Source organism: Diabrotica undecimpunctata, chromosome 1 (genome assembly GCF_040954645.1).
Source record: "Diabrotica undecimpunctata isolate CICGRU chromosome 1, icDiaUnde3, whole genome shotgun sequence".
NCBI lineage: Eukaryota > Metazoa > Arthropoda > Insecta > Coleoptera > Chrysomelidae > Diabrotica > Diabrotica undecimpunctata.
In genome coordinates this window covers 22,306,461-22,330,913 of record NC_092803.1, presented here as the reverse complement: position 1 = coordinate 22,330,913, position 24,453 = coordinate 22,306,461, and positions in this window count along the sequence as shown.

Sequence of the window (24,453 nt, the reverse complement as noted above, 5' to 3'; positions counted from 1 at the left end):
TTTCCTACAATGGCCAATTACATACAATGCCGAAAACTTGTATCAAAAAAGAGTTGGATTGATTGGTGCTCAAAGGTGAATAAAAATATACCATCAGCAAGCTTATGCAATCAAGCTAGAAAATTAAACAGAAAACCAATTTCTTCTGTAAAATGTTTTGACGATTCCTTAGAAGAACAATTTTTTGATTAAATTGCTCCACCGTCTGTAAAAAATTGCAAAACTTTTGACTATTCTTTCAATAAGTAATATCATCTTTTGTTAGAATCTTTTAATACTTTAGAATTGGACTTTGCCTTAAAAAATCGAAATAGTACTAGTCCAGGTTTAGATAATATTAAATATCCAATGTTACTATATCTTTATATGTATATGATCTCAGTAGTCATGCTGAGACGTTCTAGTATTATGGAGTTTCGAATCTTCTCCACCCAGGAAACTTTTAAAATTCTTCTATAGCACCACATTTCGAAAGCCTCAAGGCGATAAAGTACCATAAAGTAAGACCGAGAACAGGTATCAGCGAAGTAGGCGGATCCTCAATGCCAATTTTAGGTCTCTGTTACATAACACATTGGACATCCTTCTAAAAGCCGCTCTAGCCTGCTCTATCCTAGATCTAATTTCGCCGTGACTTTCTGCGTTACAATTTAATTGCTGTCCAAGGTAACGATTTTATCAACTTGCTCAAGTTTGGTATTATTTACATATATAGACGGTTTTATATGCTGTTGTTTACTTATTACGAGTATTTTGGTCTTCCGTATGTTCAGATCTAGACCTGCCTCTCTACAACTCTCAACGACACTAGTAGTGTTTGCAGATCTTCTTGACTAGAAGCTAGGAGTACTGAATCGTCCGCATATCGCCAATTATTGATGACTTCAACGTTCACAAGTATTACTTCTTGTTTTTCAGAAAGTGCTTTTCTGAAAATTCTTTCAGAGTAAACGTTGAATAGCAGGGGTGACAAGAGGCATCCCTGCCGTACTCCTCTTTTAATATTAAGAGCCTGTGATTCCACACCATCTACTAAAACTGATGTTGTTTGATTCCAATATAAATTTGCAATTATTCGAACATCTCTTCCGTCCAAGCCAATGTCTTTTAGAGCTTCGATCAATATAGAGTACTTAACACAATCAAATGCCTTTTGGAAGTCAATAAAACAACAGTAGATATCTACAGATATATCTCGACATCTTTGAGCAAGTACGTTAATTCCAAATAGTGCCTCTCTCGTTCCAAACCCGTTACGGAAACCAAACTGTGTGTCATCCAGGTATTCCTCGCATTTATTGTAGATACGACCATGTATTACCTTTAGAAAAATTTTCAGTAAGTGGTTTAACAAACTGATGGTTCTATAATAAGCACAGGTTTTTGCTGTTGTCTTCTTAGCTAGAGCTATAAACAGTAAATTAGACCAACCATTAGGTAGTTGTCCGCTGGTATAAATGGTATTGAAAAACGAAGTTATAGCCTCTAAAACATTGCTATCATTTATAAGCTTGTATATTTCAGTTGGAATTTCATCAGGACCAGTCGCTGTGTCATCTTTTGATGATTGTATGACCTTTATAACCTCAGAGCGTGTTATTAGGGGTCCGTCGCAGTTAGTAATATCGGGAGGTGAACTACTCCTATCGTCTTCGAATAGGTTCGTGACGTAATTTTTTCATTCTTTAAGTTTGTCCTCTACTTCAAATATTACTTTACCATGTTCATCCTGTAGCAATGCAGTTTGTTTCTTATTGAAGATACCAGCCGCTTTTTTCACTTTTTGATACATGTTAAACGTGTCGTATCTGTTTTCAAGTTCTTCAATGTCATGACAGTTTGGCTAGATGTTGACTCTTTGCTTCTCGTATTTTACGTCGAATTTGTTTTTGTATGCTGTACAGTAATGGCAACATGAAAATTCAAACCGTTGGATAGGTCGTAATCATCCGTTAATAGATTGGCTACCTAGATTTCATAATTTTGGGCTTCTTGCTCTAGGAGTTATCAAAAAAAAAGTTTACCAAACCCGCCCCGCCCGAGAGACGTAGACACACTTCGTGCAAGAATCCGACAGCCACGTGCAGAAATTACTCCCCAACAACCAAGAAATGTAATTAGAAATATTCCTAAGCGCTACGATAAATGTATCCAATAAGATGGTGGATTAGTAGAGACAACTAGGATTTAAACTAAAATTATGTTTCTATGACAGTCAGTTCATACAAGCTGTTCTTTTTTTGACTCGTAGCTTAGTGAGATTTCAAATTTTAATTCGTCAAAACTTCGTTATTAATATATATTTAAATGAAATTTTTGTCATAACTAGTTGAAGACACCCTAAATCCAGTGGCGTAGGAATTTTTTAATAAAATCTCTACCGTAGAACGGGGTGACTTTGTTAATTTTTTTTATATTTTCTTACGTAACTTTTGAATGGGTGATCCCAAAAATGTGGAAAAATGTCCATTGGGATGCATCTTATGTTTATGTAATTTATACTGTTAGTATATATATCTTTAAATTGAGGATTTTCTCAAAAAAAATAAGTAATGGTATATCAAAATCACCCATTGATGTGGGGTCACTTTGATACCCTATTTTAAAATAGCTTGGACGATGCATAAAAGCTGTAATGGTGTCAATGTCAACCCATTTTTAAATCGATCAAGCCAATTTTTAGATATTTCAATTTTAATTTTTGGGGTGACTTTGACAGCTGCTATAGGCACAATAATTAGTATATAATAAATAATTTTACAGGTAGCTAATACTTTATTCAGGTAAAAAACATTTTAGCAAATTAGTAAAACAGTATAAAATAGTAAAAAAAGCCAAAAGAATGTATTTTGAACGGAAACAAAATCAAAGTTATTTTTCTTTAACATCAACTCTGCCAGGAAATGTACATGTAGTTGCTGTTTCATTTGTTTCAACCGATGGGGTCTTCAGAATTGCTAAGATATCATCGAAAGGAGCGTTAAAAACGTCGGTCTCCACAACTTTAAAATGTTTATGGGTCTCATCCAGTGATTTAAGTCCAATGAGTTCGTATTCGTCAAAAGGTAATTTCTCTTGTATCCTTCCGGCATATACGTAATTTTTACATTTTTGTTTACCTGACATAATTTTTCCAAGCACGTAAGTTCCAACATTCAATTCAGCAAGGGAGGGTTTTGTATTCATCTCATCTTCATATGATTGGTCCTCCACAGAATCTTCATTTTCAATTTCATTTTCGCTTTCACTATTATAGCTGTTTAACTCGCTATCGGAGGAGCTGTCATCTGCCGTTATATGTCGACTTACACTTTTACCAGGTTGGATATGAAGTTTCTTTTTACTTTGCCGTTTAGTAACTTCTATCTCGGACTTCTTATTCATCAGATAGTCTGTGAGGCTGTCGTTAATCAGAGGTTCTACATAATCAACATCATGGTTGATTGGTGTAATCTTACTCAAGACTTTATTTGGATCGAAAGGGACCATGCCACAAGCCTCGAACCCATTCTTCAAAACTCTCTTAATTGCACTTTTTTCACAATCTCCACATTTGTACTCAGTTTTTGCAATTGTCTGATCCATTAATTCCAAGCATTTTTTTAATAACGACGGAAATTGATCTTTAGGTACACCAGTAATTTTTGGGTGTCGCAATTTAAATTCCGTCAAAACTTTTCGCCAAGAGACTTTCATGGGTTTAAAAAAAGACACATCCAAAGGCTGGCATATGTGTGTTGAATTACTGGGAAGGCACACAAATTCAATATTGTGCAATTTACACAATTCTAAAACATGATCTGAAAAGTGAGACGCCAAGTTGTCGCCGATCATAACTTTTTTACCTTCCAGCCGTCTTGCGTGGGGTAATAATATGATCTCGCAACATCCACTACTACAACAAGGAGAGCCCTGTGGACCTCCTAATGTCCATGCATCCCATATATGTTCGCTGCGATATATTATATAAGGAGGGAGTAGTGTACCATCAGCAGCACCGCACATCATTATTGATGTGGCGGCTTTACTATGATTAGTGATTTGTTCTGGATATTTGGTCCCTCTTCTATAAAGCAATCTTCTTTTCCCCGGATCATCACTAACGTTGGTTTCATCGTAATTGAAAACGTGTGATGGAGTGCAATTTGAGAGAGTTGTTCTTAAATTATTGAAATATGATTCTATCGTTTCTTTTGTGACACCTGCCCGAGCTCTAGTAATGTTAGACGCAAGTCGTTCAGAGATTTGCTGACTATGTCTCTCTAAAAAAAGTTTTACCCAGTCGTTACCAGGACTTACCCCGTTTTTAAATTTAGAGATAATTCTTCCAGTTCTTTCTAAATAACTCTTAGTGAAAAGTTGTACATCTAGCGTCGATAATGGAAATCCCCAATCTGCACATTTGACAATGCAGGACACGATTGATTTTTCCTCCAGCTCCGTCAACGCAGTTTGGCCCCCTGGCTTCTTCACATGCTTCCCTTTGTATTTATTATATAAAGTACCATACGGAATTTTAAATCTTTCTGAAGCGGCTTTAACAGACAAGTTTCCGTTTACTATTTGAAGCAGAGCATGTTCAAGAGTTTCGTCAGAGAAGTTCTTGTAGCTTCTTGATCCCAACTTTCGTTTATAAACTCGCGGCATTTTTTCTTTTCATGCAGATAATGACGAAATCCTGAAAATAATTAACGGTTTGAAGTTTCATTAAGCAAACTATAAAAAGAAATAAAGTATCAAAGTCACCCCGAAAAATGTATCAAAGTGACCCCGGATAAGAAATCATTTAATTTCATGGAGTAGTTACGGAAATAAGTTAGGTTAAATATTTTAAAATAGTGACAACTAGACCTACATTAAGGCAACATACACAAAATTACCTGCAATTCTATTGTAAGAGCTGTATGTTTAAATTTAGTAACACAATATAAAATCTTCAAATTCAAACAAAAACTTCAATGGTGAATTTACAACCGTATACTTTTGATATTGGCCAAAAACACCTTCTGCTATAGTGAATCAACATGTGCACTGAAATCAAGTTCAGACAACCACCATAACGGACGAAACATTTGGGTTGTATACTCTCTTGAAACAAAATATTCATGTTTTATCAAAGTCACCTTATAGAATCAAAGTCACCCCATTCTACGGTAATAAAAATTCTCTGTTACTACTCTACTAAGAAAAAGTATCGTAATATGCCCTAAAAATTTAAATAAACATTTTAAATTATGTCTCGAAGTAGACCTTTTATTACATTACTATTAAAAAAACTGTTTAAAATCGATTAACAACTTCAAATAAATAAATAAAAAATAGTTCTAGGCATTCAAAATCTTTTGAACTTTACAAATAATTATTCCATTACGTAATGTAAATGTAAGTTTTGTTCACAAAACGTTCTCTGATCTCCCGTAATAAATTTTCCTCTTTACGAAATCCATCCCTTATTAAGGAACAGGCTGACCAAAAGGCCAAGAGACTCTTAGGGTCAGAATCACAACAAAAACCTTAATACCACAAAAAAATACCGGCAATAGGATATTAAATTTGGACAAAAGCGAGATTGAAACAAATGGTGAATAAAGGCCCGGTTTTTATACAACATACAGGATCAACGAGGGAATATGGAGGAAAGAGCTTCAGAGTGACGACAAACTTGTGATATAAATCGAGATACGCGTAAAATGTGTTGATTTTTTAGACATAAAACTTTACTAAATTTTTTTTACTATACATGTAAGGAACTATTACTATGAAGTAAAAAAAAAACACAACAATTTGTTTTATGTGTATTTTGCGAATTGGAAATCGAAACGTCAAAATAAACTTTTTTTTAAAGCAAAATTGTGTTTCAATGATAATATTTAAGTTTTTAAATTTTGTTATTGGGGTCGAATGTTATAGGGAATAAAAACCATTAATAATCCTTCGTCATTATTTCCTCTCGGTAATTATATTAAAAATAATCTTGAGTTTTACCAATTCCTCTATAATCTTCCCTCTATAATCTTGAGTTTTACCATTTCGTGTAAAATGTAGCCATTTTTAATTGTCACATATTATTAAGCACTTCCTTTTATTATATTTAGTGCTATGAATACAATTTGATAAAGTTGCCTCCATATTTCTATCGCCCATGGAAAAAAGTGGCGGTGTAAATGTTTAGAAGAATGTTTCTAAGAAATTCGAGTAGCCGCTGCGCGCTGTCCAGGGACGTATTGCGATATTGGTTGTTTCACCGACACAAATTATCGATATAAGTATTAAACCATAAAATAAAAACAAAATGTCAACACAACTAAAAATTGAATCAATGTACAGGGTGTCTCAGAGTAGATTTTAGTATTTAAACTTACCTTACGCCGACCCTGTTCGAAATTCCATGTAAACCATATTATGTCAGCCGTGTAGCCGACACGTGCGGATTTCAGTTACCATGGAACAGTGGACAAAAACGCAGCGTGCCTGCGTGGTTGAGGCGTATTTTAAAGCTAACGATTCCTATACAGTTGCTCGACGGCGTTTTTGTGTGCGGTACAATATTAGTATTAGACGCGTGGGTGATGCACCAGTCGCGATGTTAGTGCACGCATGGGTAAAGAAATTTAGGGAAGAAGAAATTGCTACAAATGTGAAACATCTAGGCAAACCAAAAACTATTCAAATTCCTGTCAATATTGCAAGAGTTCGACGTGCTGTGAATGGTAATCCTCGAAGTTCACTTCGCAAACATGCACAAGCGCTAAATTTGCCTCGTGCTAGTATCCAGGGTATTTTAAAGAAGAATTGAAATTTTCACCCTTACAAAATTCAGTTAGGCGAATATTTGAAAGAAACTGATCACTTACTGAGGAACACTTTTCTGAGGAGATGACCCGTTTTTGGGATGACGGTGGCTTAGAAGTGATTATTTTCAGTGACGAGGCTCACTTTCACCTTAATGGATATGTCAATAAGCACAATTCTCGCTAAATGTCAACAGTGCACGATACACTGCCATATTGCGGAATTGGCTACGTCCAGAATTGAATAATTTTGTAGGGTATAATTCAGGCAATACATGATTCCAGCGAGACGGTGCTACGCCACACACAGCGAGCACTTCAATAAATGCCCTAAACAGAAATGTTTCCAGGCACACTGATTTCACAAAATGGTGATATTCGTTTTCCACAAGATCTCCAGACCTTACCCCTTAAGATTTTTTTGTTGTGGGGGTATTTACAAAACATCGTCTACGCTAATCCACCAGCCACAATCAAAGAGCTGAAGCAAAATATTCGAAACGCTATTAACAACATTCCAGTGAATATGTAAGAGCGCGTCTTTCTCAATTTGCATTTTAACGGCATTTGCGGTATTTTAACAATCGCATTTTTCTTCTTCAGCCTAAGTAATCCAACTTTGGACATAGGCCTACTCCAAATCAATCCAGTGTTTTCTATTTTGCGCCACTTGCTTCCAGTTGTGTCCTCCGATCTTCTTAATATCATCAGCTCATCTCATTTGTGGTCTTCCTCTGCTTCTCTTTCCTAACCATGGTCTCCATTGTTGTACTTCGTGGTTCCATATTTTATCCTTTAGTCGGGCATTGTGTCCTGCGAAGCTCCATTTTAATTTGGCAGCATTGTCTCCTGCGTCTTTTACTTTGGTTTTGCTTCTAATCCATTGGTTTGTTTTTTTGTCTATAAGTCTTACCTCGAGCATTGATCTTTCCATCGCTCTTTGTGCTTTTACTATTTTATCAATATTAGACTTGGTGAGTGTCCACGTCTACGTGAGTATAGGAAGGATACACTGATCGTAAATTCTGGTTTTCAAATATTGTTCTATTTTAGTGCTTTTAAAGATCCAACTCAGTTTTCCAAATCCTGCCCATGCTAACCTTATTCTTCTGGTAATTTCGGCAGTTTGATTTTGTTTGTTAACTTTCATTATCTGTCCCAGGTAGATGTATTCGCTTACTGTTTCGAAATTTATGTCGTTCAACGTTATTTCTCTAATGTTCGGTGTATTTGTTATTATTTTTGTTTTTTCCAAGTTCAGATTAGGACCTACTTTTTCCGAAGCTTGAAATAGTTGCGTCATCATGGTCTGTAGTTCTTCGAAACTTGTTGCGGATATTACAATGTCATCAGCGTATCTTAAATGACTCAGTTTTCTTCCATTAACATTTTTTCCTTTATCTACCCAGTTAATGTCTTTGAACACGTCTTCCAGTCCAAGTGTGAACAGCTTTGGTGAGATAACGTCTCCCTGGCGAACTCCTCTGTTGATTGGTATAGCTTTGGTTTTCGCTTCTATTTGTATTTTTAATGTAGCTTTCTTGTAAATATTATGTATGAGCATTATGTATCGGGAGTCTATCTTGCAGTTGTTCATAGCTCTCTCTATTGTCCAAAGTTCTATGGAGTCGAATACATTTTCATAATCAACGAAGCTAATATATAAGTTCAAGTGATATTCATTGGCTTTCTCTATTAGAGTTCTGATTGTAAGAAGGGGATCCGCTGTACTGTAACCCTTTCGGAATCCTGCCTGCTCTACCGGTTATAGCTATCGAGTTTTGACGTTAACCTGTTAGGTATTACTCTCAAAAACAATTTGTAGTTTATAGTTTTTCAGATTTCCCCTGTCTCCCTTTTTGAAGAGAAGTATTGTCAAACTTTCATTCCAATTATCTGGAACTTCTCCTCTGTGAAGACATTCGTTGAAAAAATTTTTCAATTCTTCGAGAATAATTTCACTCCCCTCCTTCAACATTTCTACAAGTATTCCATCTGGGCCCGGAGCCTTATTGTTCTTTAGTTGTGCCATAGCTTGTTTTATTTCGAAGGATTTTATGTTAGGGAGTATTTCTGAGTTGACATTCGTTATCTTTCTCTTAATATCTTCCTTTGCAGTGTTATCTGGGTTCTTGTTTGGAGAATATAAATCACGGTAAAATGTTTGAGCAACTTTTAGGATTTCGTTCTTTTCTCTTATTTCTTTGCCATCTTTATCCTTCAATGAGATTTTTATAGGCTTTCCTAAGTTTGATCTTAGGCATTTCAGGCTTCGGTTCTACAATAGCATTACTCATTGTAAATTAGTCATTTTAGAACTATAAGCAAACACTTGCATATTAGTAGAGGTAAAATTATTAGAGGATAAATATTAAGCAAGGAAAATTAAACCTTTTTTTCTAGTTTTAATAAAAAAAGGAATTTCATTAGCGGAATTGAATTCAAAGTTATTCTGCACATTATATTTGAAGCAATATTTGGTTTTGAAACATCTTATTTTTGCTGGCAAAAAATCTAAATTTGTCTGGACTAAAGATAGTATTTATTTGAATTTTCTGACGGACGATAGATAGATGGAGACAAGTATGCATACGAACATTTGCTGTTTTTCAAATGTTTCAAACATGAAATATAGCTGAAATAATTTTGAACAAAAATGTTTATTAGTACTTTTTGTGTATAATGAACCGTTCTCTCAGAAATAACGCTTAAGGTGACCAGCGATTTCGAATGTCAGTTAAGCGCGCGAAATCAATTTTTTTAATAAAATTTGTATCAACTCGGCTGTAAAAATTCGATATCTTTGATCAGAGTGTTCTATCGACAAAAATCAAAATGCGTTCTGAAGATGAAGAGTGTAGCTTTTGTATGTAATTTCTGCATTTTACCGTAGATGAAACCAGTTTCTATTCGCTCCGTGCGTTACTGACGCGACACCTACCGCCTTCATTTGACAGTTTTGGACCTACCAATTTTCAGGTTAAACATATGACATGTTGCGTTCTGCACATACGATGACCTCAATATAACAATTTTGGTCATCCTGAAGGGGGAGAGAAGATATTCTGTTCAATCTAGAACTCGCTGGTTTCCCCCTTTCGGATTGGGTATGTATATTCAAATAAAGAAAAGAAATGAAAACCAGTGGACTGTATAAAACTCTATTTTAAACAAGAAGGTGAAATTAAACATAAATACACATAACCCAATATACAACTATAAATAAGGAAGAATATATTACTTAAAAGAAGAAGAATATATGTAGTACAAACTTAAATATTAATCAATACGTAACGACACACAAAAAGAGAACCATAAACAAACCATAGATAGAAATAATATTATACAAAAAAGAAATAAAAATATGAATATATATGTCATATAAAAAAAATTGATATTAAACGTGAAAGAGTGAAAAATATACGCACATATTATAATATACTTAATTCGTAATAAAATGAATAAACCTTGTTAATACAGTTACACAAAATGCAATCAAAAATATCATATATGAATTATATCAAACTCAACTCAAATTATATATTCAAATACAAATATTTAAACTTAATTCAAATTATAATCGGGAATGACATATTACAAAAAATAAGAATAGAGTAAATACTACACAAAACAAAAGCAAAATGTCCAATTGACAACGTTTAATGTTCTGAATAAAGTTCAAAAGTTCAAAATCGCGACACAATATGTAATAATTGGGCACCAAATAAACGTACTTAGCCCATGCAGCAACAAAATTATGGTATTGTTCCTTACCCAATGAGAAGATGGCACTCCGACCACCGCAAAAAATATGTCTTCACCGACGAATAACAGGAACCACAAAAATTCTTAATGTAACTTTTCTGCATCAAAACGACTTCCTCGGTCAAAGGACCGATGCTAAGTCTTAAGGTACTCTTAACCCAAACGCACACACATGTGTGTGGTTTGAGAGATAAAACTCGACTCTGATTGTGTAGATGCATCGCTTATCTCAAATACACATCTGTTTCATTTTGCAGATTGCCTGTCTCGTAGCATGTAGTTTTTAACCCAGATGCACCCTTATACATGAAATCTTGATATACGGGGAGAATCAAAACTACCATAAAGTCTTAATATTTAATAAATGTTTATTAACAGTTGCGAAACTGCAACATTCTCCCCGCGTTGGCATACGTGCCAATAAAACATAACTGTACTTTGTACTCCCGACGCACTGTACAAATTAGGAAACCGTAAACACTTCTTCGGTTACGAAACGAACGCCACACTTACAATCCTACAAAGCTATACATTTACAAAAGAGCACAAAGAACAATAACTTATACATACAACAATAAACTTATACAACAAACGATAATAGGTTACAAATACATAACTACATACTAAATATACATCACTACAATTATACAATTATCAGTACTATACATAAAACAGATTTCCTCTCTTATAGGAAGTGCATTCCTCTATTATCCTAGGATACAATACATGAACTTGACGCCATCGAGATGTGACTACTCAAGCGAATCCTCAGGATATCCTGGACGGACCAGTTAACCAACGGGACCGTATGAAAAAGAACGAGGAAAGAAAGAAAAGTGATGTATATGATTAAAAATCAACAATCATAAAGTCTCGGACACCTATGAGAGACGGCACTCAATATAAATACTACAAATAACCTTCTAATAGTTCTCGACAAGCAAGGAAATGGGAGAAGACAAATATCCTGGTTAACAAACCTAAGGAACTGGTTCTCCGCAACAACAACTAAGTTAAGGACAAACAAACAGAATAATTGTAGCCCCAATGGTCACTACAATATTCGAAACGAATAAGCAGCAAAAGTAAAAGCAATATCGTATGAATTGTAACACTGTCCCTAGATATTAGCAATCTACCTGGACAGACATAATCATGACGAAAATGCGAAAATGCAAAACGAAGAAACTATATTCTTCCATAAGCTTTATCCATAAAAGATAATTATGATAATTTGAAAAGCAATTAGCAAATTATATCTCAGGTTGAGATGCAGCTCCCTCTCGGTAAAAAGCGGTGAATAAGCTAGTAGTAGACTTAGTCAATTAGAATAAATCAAAATTGCGATAAAGAAATAAAGAGAATAGATAAAATACGAACATTTATGCTATTCAATAAACAAGGCTTTCTATACATAATAAGGCAATTTTGAAACGAACGAAAAACAAAAGTGGTGCGACTTCTAAGAATTCTTTGTACTTTAAAGAATTCGTACAATGTCAAAAGAAAATGTCATAAGTCTCCAAACATTAAAACCGTTATTTTTATAACGTGGCGCAAATAAATGAACAAATAAAGCTACGCAAGCTTTAAGCAAAAATATATCCCATAATCTATGGCAATAAAAAGATATCTCGAACAAGTAACACAATGATGGATGGGACTTTCAACATTATAAAATGTGCAACAACTAAGTCCGAAATGATCTCTACAATTGGACGTACCTTGGGGCCCTACATGGCCCAACTGTACGTGTGTTTTAAACATCTTTAAACCAACTAGATTGTTCGAAGAAACAAGAAAAGGATGCTTTTTAGCATAAGGAATGGTAGCATTCCTCAACATACCGCTAATTGTCGTACGGTGAATAATTTCCTCTGGAAATAAATTCGGAATATTCAACTGATTATCCGGATTGGCAATACCGGATGGCAACGATTCCAATATACGAGGAAACGAGAGACTTTTTAAGTGTTGAACAATAAGCAATTCAGCTTGCTTTTTACGAACGTTTCTGATGAAACAAAACACAAATTCCTTTACTCGGCGTAAACGAGAAAGATAGGAGTACATTTTAAACGTATGTACCCCGAATGTTAAATCTAGAGATGGGTGTAGTACCACTCTAGGAACTTTTGACCCAATTATGGTCGCAATATATAAGTTAATAGCTTCTTTAGAATTGTCTCTGTCACGAGACGACAATAATTTTGGCTCACAATGCCAAGATTTTGATCGAGCAAGTGTATCGGGGTTGGCTCCCCGCGAAGCTGTATTGGCAGCGTCATCATCAGACACCCCATCATGGAAGTCGTGCAAAGAAAAATCCTTACGTAAGGATTGAATATTAGAATGGACCTGAGGTCCAGATAGATGTACATTATTCAAGGATAGCCCCGTAGAAGAACTCGCGTTTGTATAAGCGTCACGAGTCTTGTAGGACTCACTATCATTTACCATTGTAACAGGTGGAAGGGAATATGCAATACTGCTAAGGCCCGCAGGTAACGCCTTAGGGACAGTATCTACATGAGCTAAAGTCGAGGATAGCTGACCTGACGAACTAAGCGCCATCACACGAGGTATTTGAGACGTGGATGTCTCGAAAGAAGGTTGAGGTTGTGAAAAAGATGAGTCTTTTAACATATAATTTTGAGAAGATTTAACTACATTGAGTAGATGGTATAAATCTGAAATAAGTGTGGAAGGTCTTTCCCCCACATATAACCTAGAAGAACAATGGGATGCACTACCTACCTTATAATACGTACATGATGAGAGGACGGGCTCCCATATTATAAGTCCCATTGCCTTACAAAACAAATCATCTACAATGTTTCGATCCTCGCTATCTTCAGCGGAATCTACCAATAAGTTCTCGATTGCATCCTGTGCGCATTCATATTTATCATACTCAACCTGTAAATACTCACGACGAACTTTCAAAAGATAATCAATATCGACCAATGAAACATTTTCTGCAATCCAATTACAGTGACGAATAATTGCATTCTTTGCAGACCGTCTCTTGAATTTGAGGGTTTCCATTGTTTAGACAAAAATGGAGCAGCTAATATTTAAAACTGACAAGACAAAGAAGAAAAAGATTGTGAACGAGTAAAAGTAATTGTAAATCTCTGGATTTTTTACAGAAACAAACCAAAGAGATACTTGTATTAGTCGAAACAGGTTTCTACAATAAGACAACCACAAACAAAATAAAAAAAGAACAGTCTCCACAGACCAGGTATCTTATCAAGGAAAAGATATATCCCAACATAAAACGATTACAATCTGTTACTAATGTCCCTACAATCAGGAAAAATTAAACAAAAAAAATGGTTGTAATAACCGAAAATACTTTTTCCACCCTCACAAACACTAACGAATACAAAAGAAGAAATGTCTCTACAGACTGGGTATCTTTTTTCATAAAATAAATACCTCAATGTAAATGGTTATACTAACCGTAATAAGGTCTCTAGCATAAGAAAACCCTAAACAAGTAAAAGTAAGAATGTCTTTCGGCAGACTGAGTATATGCTTAGACAAAAGAAATACTCCACTAAAAGCACTATGAAAAAATGAGCAAGAAATGGGTATACAAACCCGAAAAAGGTCTCTGTCATAAGAGCACCTTTAAATAAAGTATATAAAAAAGAAATAGTCTTTCGACCGACTAGTTATCTTTCAGTATAAAAGAAGTCTCAATGTAAAATGGTTATAAAAACCCTAAAAAGGTCTCTTAAAGGTAAAAAGAGCACCTTAAAAATTAATGTAAAGAAGAAAATCGTCTTTCTGCAGACGACTGGATATCTTTCAGTATGAAAGATATACCGTAATGTAAAAATGGGTATAACAACCGCAAAAAGGCCTCTGTCAGAAGAGAACCTCGAGAAAGCAATGAAAAAAGAAATAGTCTTTCGACAGACTAGGTATCTTTTCGTAGAAAAAAAATATAAAATAAATGGTTATAACAACCGCAAAAAGAAGGTCTCTGTCAGAAGAGCACCTGGAACAAAGAATGTAAAGAAGAAATAGTCTTTCGGCAGACTAGGTATCGTCTTTCGGCAGACGAGTAGGTATCTTTTTACATAAAAGAAATACCTGACTATATAGTTATGATAACCGCAAAAAGGTATACAGTAAATAAACCTTGTACAACGTAAAAAGTAAAATGTCTTTCGGCAGACTGGGTAACTTTTCAGATAAAAGAAATACCCGACTATACTATGGTTGTGATAACCGCAATAAGGTCTCTAGCATAAGAGAACCTCGACAACGAAATAGTCTTTCAGCAGACTAGGTATCGTCTTTTGGCAGACGACTGGGTATCTTTTCAGATAAAAGAATACCCCAACAAATAGCTATCACAACCAACTAGGCTCCTATTATAAGGAACCCGTGAGCAAGTCAAATAAAATGGTTATCATAATTGATAAGGTCCCTACCATAAGGAAACCGTAAGCAACGACATATTAGCTGGTTATCATAACCGACAAGGCTCCTACCACAAGGAAACCGCAACTACACATGAAAAAGAACATGGAAAAAAGGTATCTACTATCAGAGAACCCTAAACAAACAAAAAAACAGAAAAAGAAGAAGAAGATCCGGCTCGAAGGACCATTATGTTGCGTTCTGCACATACGATGACCTCAATATAACAATTTTGGTCATCCTGAAGGGGGAGAGAAGATATTCTGTTCAATCTAGAACTCGCTGGTTTCCCCCTTTCGGATTGGGTATGTATATTCAAATAAAGAAAAGAAATGAAAACCAGTGGACTGTATAAAACTCTATTTTAAACAAGAAGGTGAAATTAAACATAAATACACATAACCCAATATACAACTATAAATAAGGAAGAATATATTACTTAAAAGAAGAAGAATATATGTAGTACAAACTTAAATATTAATCAATACGTAACGACACACAAAAAGAGAACCATAAACAAACCATAGATAGAAATAATATTATACAAAAAAGAAATAAAAATATGAATATATATGTCATATAAAAAAAATTGATATTAAACGTGAAAGAGTGAAAAATATACGCACATATTATAATATACTTAATTCGTAATAAAATGAATAAACCTTGTTAATACAGTTACACAAAATGCAATCAAAAATATCATATATGAATTATATCAAACTCAACTCAAATTATATATTCAAATACAAATATTTAAACTTAATTCAAATTATAATCGGGAATGACATATTACAAAAAATAAGAATAGAGTAAATACTACACAAAACAAAAGCAAAATGTCCAATTGACAACGTTTAATGTTCTGAATAAAGTTCAAAAGTTCAAAATCGCGACACAATATGTAATAATTGGGCACCAAATAAACGTACTTAGCCCATGCAGCAACAAAATTATGGTATTGTTCCTTACCCAATGAGAAGATGGCACTCCGACCACCGCAAAAAATATGTCTTCACCGACGAATAACAGGAACCACAAAAATTCTTAATGTAACTTTTCTGCATCAAAACGACTTCCTCGGTCAAAGGACCGATGCTAAGTCTTAAGGTACTCTTAACCCAAACGCACACACATGTGTGTGGTTTGAGAGATAAAACTCGACTCTGATTGTGTAGATGCATCGCTTATCTCAAATACACATCTGTTTCATTTTGCAGATTGCCTGTCTCGTAGCATGTAGTTTTTAACCCAGATGCACCCTTATACATGAAATCTTGATATACGGGGAGAATCAAAACTACCATAAAGTCTTAATATTTAATAAATGTTTATTAACAGTTGCGAAACTGCAACATGACATATGTTTGACATTGTTAAATACATGCGAAATTGACAATTATTAATAATTAACTTTTTAATTATATTTTTCAGTTTATGTACAAAATAAATGTAGTATTAAAAACTGGGTTTCTCAAAATTCATCATAATATATCTTTTCAACCATAAACGGAAAAGAAAGGGAAAAATCTAATACTGGCAAATCAAGTTTTTCACATGAAAGAGCATATATTTAAAAACAGTAATAGTAAAAGTTGTGATATAAAAGCTAAAGTCATCAGGCACTCTGCAGTTATCTTGAAGCCTTATAAAATATCATTTAAGGTAAATTATTTAAATTTTTCCTATTTCAATTGCATAAAAATGAAGTTATGTGATATTTACCTTTTCATATTAATAGCACGGATCCACCTTTTTCTTTTCTCTAATTTATATGTAATCTTTGGGAACCTATAAAAACTACACTTACTATTTTTGCTATTATTAGCACAATTAAATACGCAATATGTATTTGCACACATTTTTGATAAAATTTATGCGTAAAAAGGTAGGTCCAATTTTGTCATATTTCGCCGCTACCCACGCTGGCATCGTTTCAAAGTACCCCTACCATGGTCACGCACGGAGCGAATAAAGCTATTAAATAAATGTTTCGCAATTTTTGCCATTTTTTACGATTCTCATAAGATCAATAATATTTATCATTTTCATTGAGAAGTCACTATAGAATTTCCATTGTTAAGCCTTTCATAGGTAGTGGGAAGTATAATTTCCACCACATAAAATCATGTCTACAGGCAGTGTACACCGATTTTCCCACCGGTTGAGGCTGCTGCCAACTAGTAGTGATATCAGTAAACCTATAAAAAAATACATTGAAGCTGAGGTACAGATATTTACATTACCATTTATACTTATGTTTGAATATATGCTGTTTTGACGGTTTTTTTGTGCGGTTATGTTCTAAATTTGTTGAAAATATTAAGGTGACTGCTAAGGATTTAAATATTATTTTTCTATTCTTTTGACTTTTATATAGAAATAAATTCTTTTTATATAAAATCAATGATAATAGACCGTATTTGACGTATGCTAAATCTATATATATATATATATATATATATATATATATATATATATATATATATATATATATATATATATATATATATAAGTGGGTTATATGGTTCTCACCACCCACCCTCGTTGTTCATTTTTAATATTTTATATATTATAATTTTGACGATGAATGCAAAGACGCAACACAGAAAAAAAATGAAGCCTATGCAAAAATGCTTACCCGCCGAACTAGAACAAGTATAGAGAATTACCAGACAAAGAGAAGAGAAGAAAAGAAAATACACAGAATGAAGAAACGAAACCACTTAAAAAAGGAACTTCAATATATAGAAAACCTCAACAGAGAGAAAGAATTCAGAACATTCTATAAGAAAGTTAACATCAACAGAAAAGAATTTAAGGCAAACACAAATCAATGTAGAAGTTTAAATGGCGATCTCTTAACAACAAGAACAGACGTACTAAACCGATGGACGGAATATTTTAACCAGATACTTAATATAGAGGAAGAAGAAAACCCGGAAGACGAAAGCTGCGAGGTAAGCGGAGCAGACGAGAGGGAGGAGGATCCACCAACGATCCTGGAAGTTAAAGACGCTGTAAACAAACTAGCCAGAAACAAATCACCCGGAATAGATAATCTCCCAGCGGAATTATATAAAGAAGGTGGCCACGATATCATAATAGCCCTACAGCAGCTTATAAAAGAAATATGGATACAGAAGTCCCTTCCCAATGATTGGAATATTGGAATACTTTGCACCATACACAAAAAGGGTGATATCTTTGAATGCTCTAACTATCGAGGAATTACGCTCCTAAATGCAGCGTATAAAATATTCTCCAATATACTATGCCATCGTATGGCACCATATGCAGAGCGAATAATAGGACAATACCAGGCTGGTTTCAGAGGTGGTAAATCAACAATTCATCAGATTTCAACCCTAAGACAAATTCTAGAGAAAACACTGGAATACGGTGTAGACACGCACCACATATTTATAGACTACAAGGCAGCCTACGACTCTGTAAATAGAAGAGAATTGTTTAGAGCAATGATAGACCTAGGAGTACCAAATCAGTTGGTAAGTTTAACCAAACTAACCCTTGAAAAAGTTGAATGCAAAGTACGAATCCAGGGGGAACTCTCTGAACCTTTTAAAACAAATAACGGGCTACGTCAGGGAGACCCACTCTCCTGTATACTATTCAATCTAGCTTTGGAAAAAGTAATACGTACGTCACAAATCACAACTACCGGTTCAATATATAACAAATCTGTGCAAATCTTAGCATATGCTGATGATATCAATATTGTTGGGAGAACGGAAAACGCAGCACGAGAGGCGTACGTAGCATTAAAGGAAGCGGCTACAAAAATGGGTTTAATAATAAACACCAACAAAACAAAATACATGAAAATAGGTACGCAACCACAAACACTACGGCCACTTGTTATAGAAAATGACGTCATCGAAGCAGTTAACGAATTTGTATACCTGGGAACGCTCGTCAATACTGAAAATGACACTACCGCAGAGATAAACCGCAGAATTTGCACGGCTAATAGATACTATTTTGGGCTTAATCTCCTTTTTAAATCTACAGTTATATCAAGAAATACAAAAGTAAAACTCTACAAAACAATAATACGCCCAGTCCTAACATATGGTTCAGAAACCTGGACTTTAACAAAAAGTAATGAAAACATGTTAGGATGTTTCGAAAGAAAAATACTAAGGCGCATCTATGGAGCGGTAAATGAAAATGGTGTCTGGAGAAGACGATACAACTTCGAACTCTATAGGATATACCAGGAACCAGATATCGTAAAACACATAAAGATAGGACGTCTAAGGTGGGTAGGCCATGTTATGCGGATGGAGCAAACCGACCCAGCTAGAAAAACGCTCCTTGATAGACCTATTGGTCAAAGAAGAAGAGGAAGACCCAGAACAAGATTCCTAGATAACATCGATGAAGACATGAGAAATATGGAAATACGTGCTTGGCGGAGGAAGGCGATGGATAGGGACGACTGGAGAAAAATTCTTGGGGAGGCTAGGACCCACACAGGGTTGTAAAGCCAAAATGATGATGATGATATATTATAATTTTATTCCATAATACATATTTAATAATTCTTTCCAGATTTTTCCATAACACTAAAATATTATATAAGGTTAGCTCAAACAGCTTCAACTTCAAAAAGTTCAGTAGTGTCTTCATTTATCAATTTTGATCTCTCGCTAGATTTTACTCGTAGAATATTGCTGTAGATTAGAACAGTTGAATCTTTTTAACCTTACAGCCACTTTCACATAAAAAGTTATGTTGCATATCTGTTTCTAATTATAAATGTCAAACGGTGGTAGTTTAGAGTTTTTTTCCTAGATGGCATCGTTAGTTTAATGGGTGTGACTTGTCATCACAGCCTTTTATATAAATAGATCCTGAGGAATATTCAACTAGGAAAGGTCAAAAAAATGATGATTATTCCTGTTACGTTCCAACCTCCCCTTTTTATGCAATAATATACAGAGAACAGAACGCCGTATCGTATTTCCTCGTAGAATAATATCAATATTGCCGCTATAAATAATGTTCCGCGCCATTTTGAGACGACTTTATTTTTTAAATTATTAAGAATACCATTGTAATGTTTCTTTTCTACTAAATAAGTAAGCTAGCCAACGTAGTGACTCACCCTGTAGTCCAGATTTATGAGTTTTAAAATAACAAACATCGGAAACATAAACATGATCAATCATTTCTATTCAAAAACGTAGAGTCGCGGATCCAGATCGATGTCGTAAATATTTCAAGTGTTTTCACGGATATATATTTCTCCAAATATTTAATGTTACTACATAATTTTCGCCTTTATTAATGATATGTTGGAATAAAAACGACAAACCAAAAACATACAGAGTGATCCACCGAATTGAAGAAATAATTGAATATAGAATACAGTACGGTCGCGTTAATCCCAACGGAATGGGGGAAACGAGTTGTTTGGATGGTCGCATCGTTTGGATTACCTATGACTTTTTTATTGGGAGAAGAAAAACTGCAAAAACACGATGAAAATGAGTTTTTGTATATTAATAAAATATTATATTATACAAATATAATATACAATATATTTAATAAATACATATTACCTATATAAATTTCAATGAAGAGCAATAAAAAAATCTGTAATTTTTTTCTGGACGCCAGTCTCGACGTGCTGATCAAATGCTCTGTCTCTTATACGCCTCAGCATCATGATCTCCTCGCTGCTATTGAGGTTGTTTTCTGCCCAACTGATGGCCGTGTTCAGGGCTTTAACAGCTTTAGCAGCAGAAGTTTTTGAAGCGCGTGGTTCATCATCGACATCCTCATCCATCATTCATTTTCAATGGCCCTTACAATTTCTTCATCCGTCAACATTTCTTGGGTGCCAATTTCTTTGTCACAGCCACCTGATGGCCATTCTTCAACCTCAGATTCATTAATTATTGTCGTATTGCCTTGAGCCAGCTGAGCGACCAGAGGGCTTAAAATGATGTCTTTTTCGTTGGATGAAGAGTCGTCAACAGCCACTAAGTTTGGGCTCAAGTTTTTCCAAGAAAGTTGTGAAATGGATGACCAACAATTTGCCAAATTGAAAACGACGTCCTTGAGATTAACCTTATTCAAAGCTACTACCAGATCCGTTCCACTTTGCTCGTCAGAATGTTGGAGAGTAAAGCTTTTTGATAGCGCAGTTTTGTGTTCTCGATGACATTCTGGTCCATTGGTTGAATCATAGCTGTTCGCGTTGGGTGGTAAGAACATGGCCAAAGTTTTACCATCTTCACTACGAAGTTCATCAGCGGATGGATGACCAGGGCAGTTGTCCAGCAGCAACACTGCCTCCTGAGGGAGGTTCACACGTGCGAGATGACGACGAACATCAGGGATGAATTAAGTTTTGAACCAATCCAAGAACAAATTTCTTGTCACTCATGCACTTTTTTGTCCTCGATAGCATACTTGAAGATCAACAGATTTTAATGCACGAGGCTTTTTAGCCGTCCCCACAACAATCAAACGAAGTTTGTGAATCCCTGAAGCATTTGCACAAGGTATTTAGGTGATTCTTTCTTTCATAATTTTTCGACCAGGAGCGTTCTTTTCTTGAGATGACACCAATGTATGGTCTGGTAAAATGCGCCAAAATAATCCACTATTATCTGCATTATAAATTTGCTCAGGTGTCAAATTGTTTTTAATCACAAGTTCTTTAAATGCAGTTCAGAAGGGTTCGATGCCGTCGGCATTACTCGAAAGTTTCTCACCAGTAATTTTGAGACATCTAACTCAATGACGTCATTTGAAGTTGTCCAACCAACCCTTACATGCGCTAGAAGCTTGGTGATTTGGTGACATTTCACGATGAAAATAACGGGCTTTTCACACAAGATTTCACCACTCAACGGAACATGCTTTCTCCGCTGTTGTAGGAACCACATGAACAAAGCACTTTCTACCTTCGGATATTCAGGGGCTTTGATGGTTTTCCTCTTCCCTGGGCCGCTTTCCGTTTCGCTGACAAACTTTTAGATATTTTCTTTGTTCTTCTTAATGTTAGTAATGGTAGATTTGCCAATATCGAACTGTTTTGAAATGAAACTGTAGCTAGTTACTTGCTGTCATCATCATCATCCAGCCTCAAGAGTCCACTGCTGAACATAGGCCTCTTCCTCATGTTTCCAACCCCGTCTATCCTGCGCCGCTCTCATCCAGTTTTTATTGAGTCTTCTTAAATCGTCAGTCCATCTTGTAGGTGGACGACCGACGCTTCTCTTGTCTTCCCTTGGCCTCCATTCCAATAACCTCTTTGTCCATCGCCCATCTGTCATTCTGGCTATGTGTCCTGCCTATCTCCATTTTAGTCTGGCTATCTTCTTGATGATGTCAGTCACTCCGGTTCTTCTCCTGATGTCTTCGTTGGTTATTCTGTCTCGCAGAGTTATTCCTAACATGGACCGCTCCATTCTTCTCTGCGTGACTCCCAGTTTGGTAGCTGCTGCTTTTGTTAAGGTAAGGGTTTCTGCTCCGTACGTCAAGACTGGGAGGACGCACTGATCAAATACCTTTCTCTTTAGGCATGTGGGCAGCTCACTTTTAAAAGTTTCTCTCAGTTTTCCACATGCTGCCCACCCAAGGCCGATTCTTCTCTTCAGTTCATGAGTCTGGTTATCCCTGCCAATCATAATTTCATGTCCCAGGTATTTATATCTATCTACGAGTTCTGTATGTGATACCAGTATGTGGTACCAATACTGATGTTCTGGTTGGGTACCAAATTGGTCATGATTTTTGTTTTCGAGATATTTATATTTAAACCTACACTTTCTGTAGCCACAACAAGTTCCTGTACCATCTCTCTTGCCATACCTAGATCTTCAGCTATTATAAGTATATCATCGGCGAAACGTAAGTTGTTTAGATATTCTCCATCTATTTTTATTCCCTTTGTCATCCAATCCAAATTCTTAAAAGCATGTTCTAGCACCGTATTAAAAAGTTTAGGTGACATTGGGTCTCCTTGTCTAACCCCCCGTTCTATTTTTATGCGATTACTGTTAGTATGTAATCTGACAGTGGTTGTTGCCTGCAGGTATATTTTGTATAATAATTTAGTATATCTATAATCTAGCCTGCATTCTTTAACCGCCTGTAATATTTTGCTTAGCTCAACTGTGTCAAAGGCTTTGTGAAAATCGATAAATATTAGGGTAACTTACTGTATCAACTGGAAAATTTTGGTCTTTTGTTCGATAATCAAAGTCACGTGTTTACGTGGAACCATCATGATACGAAAGCGCTAACAGAACTAAATAATATGTAGGGGGCAAGGAAAATAAAAACCGATGTTCGTCATGTTGATTCATGTCAATTCAATCGTGGGGGAGGTAGGGGGGAGTCGAGCGAGCCCATTCGGAATACCGCGTTGTTCGGACGACCATGGGTTCGGATTAACGCAACCATACTGTAATTATGTTTAAAAAAATCTGAATACCCCGGAAGAATTCATCGCTTCACTTCCAATGAGACTTATACAGAAGTAGGGTAGTCAATTCACTTGAAAAATGTTTACTTTTTTAACCTAAAATATTAAAAATAGCAAAGTCAGTACTGAGGCAGTCCATAATTCTCAAAGCCATGTTTGAAATTTATGGTAACCTGTGGGATGTCATGTTACCCTTTTTTTTATGTTCTGACGAAGCTCAACGCTCAGCGAAGCTAAGTTTTAGTGGAAAAACTCAAAAATTATATAATTAACGTAGCAACAGAATCACTTTAAGAGAGTAAAGTGACGATCACTAACATATCAAAAAAGAAAACCCCACAGTTTAGAGAGGAAGTTAAGACAAAATGTGAAGAAAAGAAGAAAAATACAGAACACAACAAATGCAACACACATACAACCACCATAAACGAACACTTTAGTTAGATAAATAAAAAGAGAACACTGGCAGAGCTTCTCAAAACAGACGCAACACGACTTCTTCGGAACACAGAAAGAAATATGGAGAATGATCAGAGAACAAAGAAAAGAGATGACCAAGCTAATGAAACATGGGCAGACTACTTTTGATCCCTATTTGCTAAAGGTGACGATAATGAACCATCAACACTAGAGGTGACGGCAAATAAAAAAATAAATATTGAGGAGGAAGAGAAAAAGGAAACATAAAGGAAATTAAAAAACAAAAAATCACCAGGAGAGGAGAGAGTACCGAACGAAAACTCAAAGTAAGGAGGACCAGCCCTGACCAATTAACTACTAAAACTAACCCAAAGAATAATAGAACAATACCAAATTCCTCAAGAATGGAGATCAAGCATCATACTACCTCTCTTCAAAAAGAAGACGAATGGTACCCAGAAAATTACAAGGGAATTAATTTATTAAACACAACACTAAAATTAACAACCACAGTGATAACAAATAAACTGAATGAAATTATAGCACTAGCAGAAGAACAACAAGGTTTTA